Source organism: Papaver somniferum, unplaced genomic scaffold, assembly GCF_003573695.1.
Source record: "Papaver somniferum cultivar HN1 unplaced genomic scaffold, ASM357369v1 unplaced-scaffold_0, whole genome shotgun sequence".
Lineage (NCBI taxonomy): Eukaryota > Viridiplantae > Streptophyta > Magnoliopsida > Ranunculales > Papaveraceae > Papaver > Papaver somniferum.
The window spans coordinates 1,489,333-1,496,357 of record NW_020618823.1 but is presented as its reverse complement, the minus strand read 5'-3'; positions in this window follow the sequence as shown (position 1 = coordinate 1,496,357).

The following is a 7,025-nucleotide window of genomic DNA, read 5'->3' as shown; positions in this document are numbered from 1 at the left end:
CCCCCCCCCCCCACCCCTTTTAGGAAGAAGGTGCGCAAAGTAGCTCCAGAATACCATCGAGCAGTTGAAGTGGAACTCCGCAAACTACTGGACGCAGGATTCATCAAAGAAGTTAAATAACCAACATGTATCTCTAACATGGTCATCGTACCGAATAAAAATGGCGGAGTAAGGATATGCATCGACTTCACCAACCTTAATAAGGCTTGCCCAAAAGATAGCTATCCACTGCCAAGCGTTGACCAACTTGTCGAGGCAGCCGAAGGGTACGAAGAAATGTCATTCATGGATGAATACTCTGGATACAACCAATTATTCCTAGCAGAAGAAGATCATCAACATACAGCATTCTATACACCGCACGACCTCTATTGCTACGTAAGAATGCCCTTTGGACTTCGAAACGCAGGGGAAACCTACCAAAGAATGGTGGATGCCATTTTCAAACCATGGATTGGAAGTACACTGGAAGTATATGTGGATGATATGCTCGTCAAAAGCAAGATGCGCAAAGATCATCACCAAGACCTAAAAAATATTTTCCAAGCAATGAGAGAGCACAACATGAAGATAAACCCAGAGAAATGCACTTTTGGTGTAACTTCCGGAAAGTTCCTCGGATATTTGGTGACAAAGAGGGGAATTGAGGTCGATCCCGCTAAAATTGAAACCATCGTAAGAATGCCATCCCCAAAGAACTTAAAAGAGGTTCAGAACTCAATGGTTCACTGGCTGCGCTGGGGAGGTTCATATCCAGGTCCTCGGATAGATGTAAGCACTTATTTAACATTATCAAAAAAGGAAGCAAATTCTAATGGACGGCAGAGTGCGAAGAAGCCTTTCAAAATATCAAAGAATACCTAGGTGAGATCCCTATACTACAAAAACCAGACCCCAATGAAGTGTTGGCACTATACATAGCAGCAACAGAAGATGCAGTCAGCGCAGTGTTGGTTAAAACCAACACAAAGATAGAGCAGTCCATCTATTAGATCAGCAAGATTCTGAACGCAGCAGAGAGGAACTACACGAAGATCGATCAGCTCATCTTGGCATTAGTATGGGAAACCCTGAAACTCAGAACTTACTTTTTGACGCACTACGTCCGCGTCCCATGCAAATATCCGCTAGAAGCAATCCTTAAAAACGCAGGGAGAGTATGAAGAATTGCAAAATGGAATATTCACCTAGATCAATTCAATATCATCCATGAGCTACAACACTCTCAGAAGTCACAAGTATTAGTAGATTTCCTAGCAGACTTACCGTTGGATAACTATGAAGATGTCATCATCGAAGGGCGGAAGGCATCAGGACTACCAGAAATCGACGAAGGCAAAGACCCTATAGACATCTTGGAACCAAAGAATCCGAGGCAATGGGAAGTCTTCGTAGATGGATCGAAAAATAAAGAAGGGGCAGGGATAGGCATCGTAATCACCACTCCAACAGGAGACATGATTATACATGCTTTCAGATTAGAATTCAAGGGGCATACCAACAACATAGTTGAATATGAAGCAGTGGTGCATGCCCTTCAGTTGATAATAGAAATGGGCATAACTGACGTGCGTCTAACAAGCGATTCACAACTGGTCATCCGACAAATAGGATTGCAATATAATGTTTATGACAGAACATTGTCAGCATACATGGAATTGGTGCAAACACTGGCATCACAAATTCCAAACATCAAATTCCGACACCTGGAGAGGAATGAGCTCAGGCACGCGGACGCCCTGGCCTACATATCATCGATGCTCAGAAACGAGGACGTCAAAGCAATCAAAGTAACCAGGATTTACGAGCCTTCAATTGAAATTCAAGAATTCTGCGCTGCACATCAAGGGAACAACGCAGAAGAAGACATTGCAGATAATGACGTGGGAGAATTCATCGCGGATGATTTCCAAGAAGAAGACATCATGACCAAGGCAGACCAAGATGAAAACTTCAGCAAAGAAGAAGATTGGAGATCTGAGATTCGTCTTTTCCTAAAAGAAGGAATATTACCCTCAGATCTAAAACAAGCCAGAAAAATATAGTCAAAGGCAGGAAGATATGATCTGAGAGAAGAGATTTTGTACAAAAAATATTTTCTCGGACCGCTACTACGCTGCCTATCCAGATCCGAAGGCCATTTGATTTTGAAAGACATACACCGGGGCGACGCAGGCAATCACAGCGGGATCAGATCCCTAGCAGATAAGGAGAAAACTCAAGGATATTACTGGCCAACAATGATACGAGACGCTCCAAGAATGTCATGAAGATGCGAAGAATGCCAGCGTTTCGCCAAAAAAATCCACGCACCCGCAACAATGTTGAATCCAGTAGATAGCCCTTGGCCATTCTCAAAATGGGGCATAGACATCGTGGGTCCCCTAATCGAAGGATCAGGGAAGAGAAAATTTTTGATAGTGGCCACGGACTATTTCATCAAATGGGTAGAAGCTAAAGCCCTGGCAAGGATCCGAGACGCAGATGTCTTCACATTCATCTTTCAAAACATCATTTGCAGGTTTGGCATACCAGCTGAGATTGTATCTGACAATGGCAAGCAATTCCAGGGAAAAAACATCGACTTACTCTTTGATACTTTCAAAATTCGAAAGAACAAATCAACACCAATTTACCCTCAAAGCAATGGTCAGGCAGAAGCCACAAACAAAACCCTCTCACTCATCCTCAAAAAGCAGTTAGACGAATACAAGAAGCGTTGGTGCGAGCAACTACACAACGTTTTGTGGGCTTATAGGACAACTCGAAGATCAGCCACAGGAGAATCCCCATTCTTACTCACCTATGAAGCCGAAGCTATTATCCCAACAGAAATAATCATGCCAACTACGAAGACTGAAGCATGGGAGAAGAACCTCACAGTGGACATGATGTTGGAAAAGTTGGATGATCTAGAAGAGAAGAGGGAAGCAGCACTACAAAAAATGGAAAACTATCAAAGGAAACTAGCAAGGGAGTACAATAAGAGGGTTAAGCTTAGAAGTTTCTTAGAAGGGCAATATGTGCTGAGGACCATTCCCTAATACCAACGAGAAAAGAAGTAGGGAAAACTAGCACCAACATGGGGGGACCCTTCGTCATACATGATGTTGCAGGAAATGGATCTTATTATCTACGCAACCTAAAAGGGGAGATCCTTAGACACCCATGGAATGCAAAATATCTCAAGCCATACTTCCCGTAGAAAGCAACGCAGACCTGCATCTGCGTGAAGAGCACCAGAAGAAGAAAACGACGCTTGCGATCGACATGTTTCTATCTCTGAGAGAGGAGTAGCAAACCTCAACCTATCAATCAAGCAAACTTTCGGCAAAAAATAGTCAAAATACATGGAGCAACATAGTAACAAGACGACCGTGTAAATACAACACCTCACGAGAACCCTACACCTGTAAATACAGAGAAATGACCTCCGCGACAATACTTCATTCTCCTGTTTTTTGCTATTTACTACCTCAGAGGTTCCATCAATGGAATTCTTCCAAGTGTAACTTAACAAACTAAATAGACACTTTTTCACCCGTGGACGTAGACACTCTGTTGTCGAACCACGTAAATACTTGTGTAAATTGTTGTTTTATTTTAATTGGGGAAAGTAGTGACCTACAATCTCTCGGGACTCCACTATCAGTGTCTATAAGTGTAGGACCATGGGGAAGGCATCCAGAAGAAAGAGATACCCAACCAATCTCATGGCAGCGGGTTGACGGAATGAAGGTACATTCCAAACAATTCATATCCTAGAACGCTGCCCCGACCCCCACCGTATGGGAATCTTCTGGCCCAGGATTAGCCAGCGGGGTGACAGGTCTCAAGACGTTCACGAAGATACACATATCTTCGGGTTCGCACTCAAACACTCCGCTATCTTTGATTACATTCAGTTATATTCCAAATTAACCGTAACAATACTTAAAAGGAAATCGGACAACACAAATAAAAATTAAACCATGACCAATTCATTAAAAGTTGATTACAGGCTTGGAAATGATACGCGGGAACAAGAAAATACAAAAGGAATCTCACGAAGCCTCATAATCAAAGAAGATCAACTTTCTACAATAATCTACTTGGATAGTTCAACCCCACCAGCAGGTTTAGCAGTCTTCCCCTTCTGCGATGAAGGTACGCTCCCACCCGAGGAATGACCTAAAGAACCAGACATAGGAGGCGGGGGTTTCTCACGGCGCGGATAGTCCTTGATAAGGCCATGCTCGTTCTTAAGATCATACTCGATGCTATCTAGAATCTTGTTAGTCTCTTCCACTAGTTGACAACGAGCCTTGTACATAATAACAGTATTCATCATCTCAGCCTTCGACAACAACGAGGAAAGGCGACTCACTTCCTTCGAAGCGGCTTGGGAAGCTTCGTCCCTTGCTATAGCTAAACCTTTGTGATGACTAATCTGGCTTTCCTGATGCGCTAATTTAGATTGAGCCTTCGCAAGCTCTTCATTTGCAGTGCGAAGCTGTCCCTGGAGCTCTGCAAAGAAAAGAAAAATGCAGATGGTTAGGTCCAGGAAATTACAGAATCACACTCGATAATATAAGCATATACCTTCGACTCTCGCCGAAGCTATTTCATATTCGTTAACAACGGAATCACGGGCTTCATCAAGAAAGTCATACTCATCTGAAAACTTCTTATAATCCGCTTGAAGGGTTGAAAGAGCATACTGACTCGCATCTTATTCTACCTGTTTCATTGAATCCAAATGACGAATATGGTTGACTTCGTTGTTCAATTCCTCCAGACCCTTGTTGAACCGATACATATTTACTTCAAGATTCCTCTCAGACTCAGCTTGGCGTATCACATCGGCCCTAGACGCAGCTAAATCTTTGCTAAGAGCGCCAGACTCAGCCCTAGCGTCATCCCTCTCCCTAACAAGATGTTAAATGTAATCTCTAACATCAGAAGAGTGAGAAGAACGAGCTTGACGCAATTCTTCTTCTAAGAGATTGATTCTAGCTTCTAAAGATGAGACATGTTCTCGGGATTCACGAAGATTATCACGCGTCCACAACAACGTTCCATTAAACAAACGACGATCATTGTTATATTTGTTCTGCATATCAACCATTTGGACTCGTCTGCCCCGCCACTCCTCTGCCAGAGCATTATGTTCATCACCACGAGCATTCCACTTATCAGCCTCACTCTTTATCTTCTCTACCAACTCTGCGATGCGTGATTTTTGACGTTGCCGCTCATTCCGAAGCCATACTAACTCGGGAACTCCACCCACTGAAGATAGGGTGGGGGAGGGAGACTCAGACAGAATACTAATTACAGTAAAGGACAACAACAAGGAAGAGAAAACAGATAATCGAACCTGTAACATCCGAAGAATTCTTCTTAGCCTCTTCCAACTCACTACGAGACATAGCAAGTTCCAGGAGAAGCTTCTCATCCTCCTTTCCTTGTTGCTCCTTAGCCTTGAGGAGACTCTTCAACTCACCTATCTCCCTATCCCTATCAGAGATAACAGTCTCAGCCACGGTAAGCTCCTCTTCCCGAAGACGAAGCTTAGCTTCCAACTTGAGGGATTTGGTCTTAAAAAACTGGTACAACATGTGGTTGCAATGCTCACTCCTCATCATCTGTGAATCAGAAATTAGAACACCCAAACTCTAAAATTGCTAAATATTGATACAAGGCGAAATGATAAGAGAACTCACTTCTAACATCCGCTGCTGGGGATATCCATACTGATACCCATCAGCCAAGGCCATCATATCAGCAACAGTCGAGGGAGCGTCAATCACTAGAGCAGCCTCCAAGGCCCGAAGATTCTTATCCCACGCTTCTGCGACCTGGTCCTCGGGAGACAATTGCATCATCTTACGGGTATAGGCATCAGATTTCTTCTCACCCTCCACCATAGGAGTTGGATTGGGTATGAACATCAAATTCTTCATTTTGAACCAAGCTAAGATGGCATCATCACCCTCAAGGATCAATGACTGAGAAAAATCATCTCCAGAAGACCCAACCGAGGCCCCACCCATGTCTGTGAACTTAGCGCCCGAAGAGTTCGAGGCTACTCCAGCATCCAAATCTGGAATATCTCTAGCACCGCTCCCCTCTGGAATATCACTAGCATTCACGACTCCCTTGCCCTTTCCATCTGCCTTGCTAGAGTTACCAAGCACATCCCAATCATCGTTTGGGGAAAGCAGGTTGAACTCAGAAGCCAGGCCCAGGGCAGCGTTTATATGAAACCATCCCCCGCAGAATAAATCCGACAAAAGAAAAATTCTTGGGACGCAGCGGGAATTTCACCACCAACACCCTGATCACCAAGGGAAATGTTATCATCACCGGCATCGCTGCAACCCGCGAGATTAGCTTCGGCACCAGCACCATGGCCACTTGCGGGATTAATTTCACCACCAATACCGATGCCACCAGCGATAGTATTCCCTTCAAAAAATTCTTCATCATCATGACCTGGAGGGGATGTATCAGTACGCTCCTCCCTATCAGACATATCTTCATCCCCTCTAAGCTCAGTCACAGGACTGTTAACTTCTTCATGAACCTCCGCCTCCTCGATTGTTGCGGTGGTGGACAACTTGGGATTTATCCTCCTCTTCTTCGTCGCCTAAAAAGACAAGGCATATAGAAATAAAAATCCCTGGCTTTGAAAAGAATTAAAACTGCCTCAACTAAAGAAGGACAAGACATATGGAAATCTTACCTTGACAACCGCCGTATTCTTCGTCTGAAGATCAACATCGGAACTCTCTTCGTCATCTCCATCAACAACATCGAGGGCATATTGGAAATTCATGCCCTCAAAATTCAAATGCCAAGGAAGGAAATTCCCATAACGAGCAGGAGGAGCCTCACGTATCTGGCTATCTGCGGTAGGACGCCATCCTTGCGGAGCTGGAACCCACCCCCAAGCCCAGGGACCAACAACCTCAATAACAGTCGCGTGCCACTCATAGTCATGATCACGCTTGATCCGCTCACGAGTAGGAAACACCAATTTG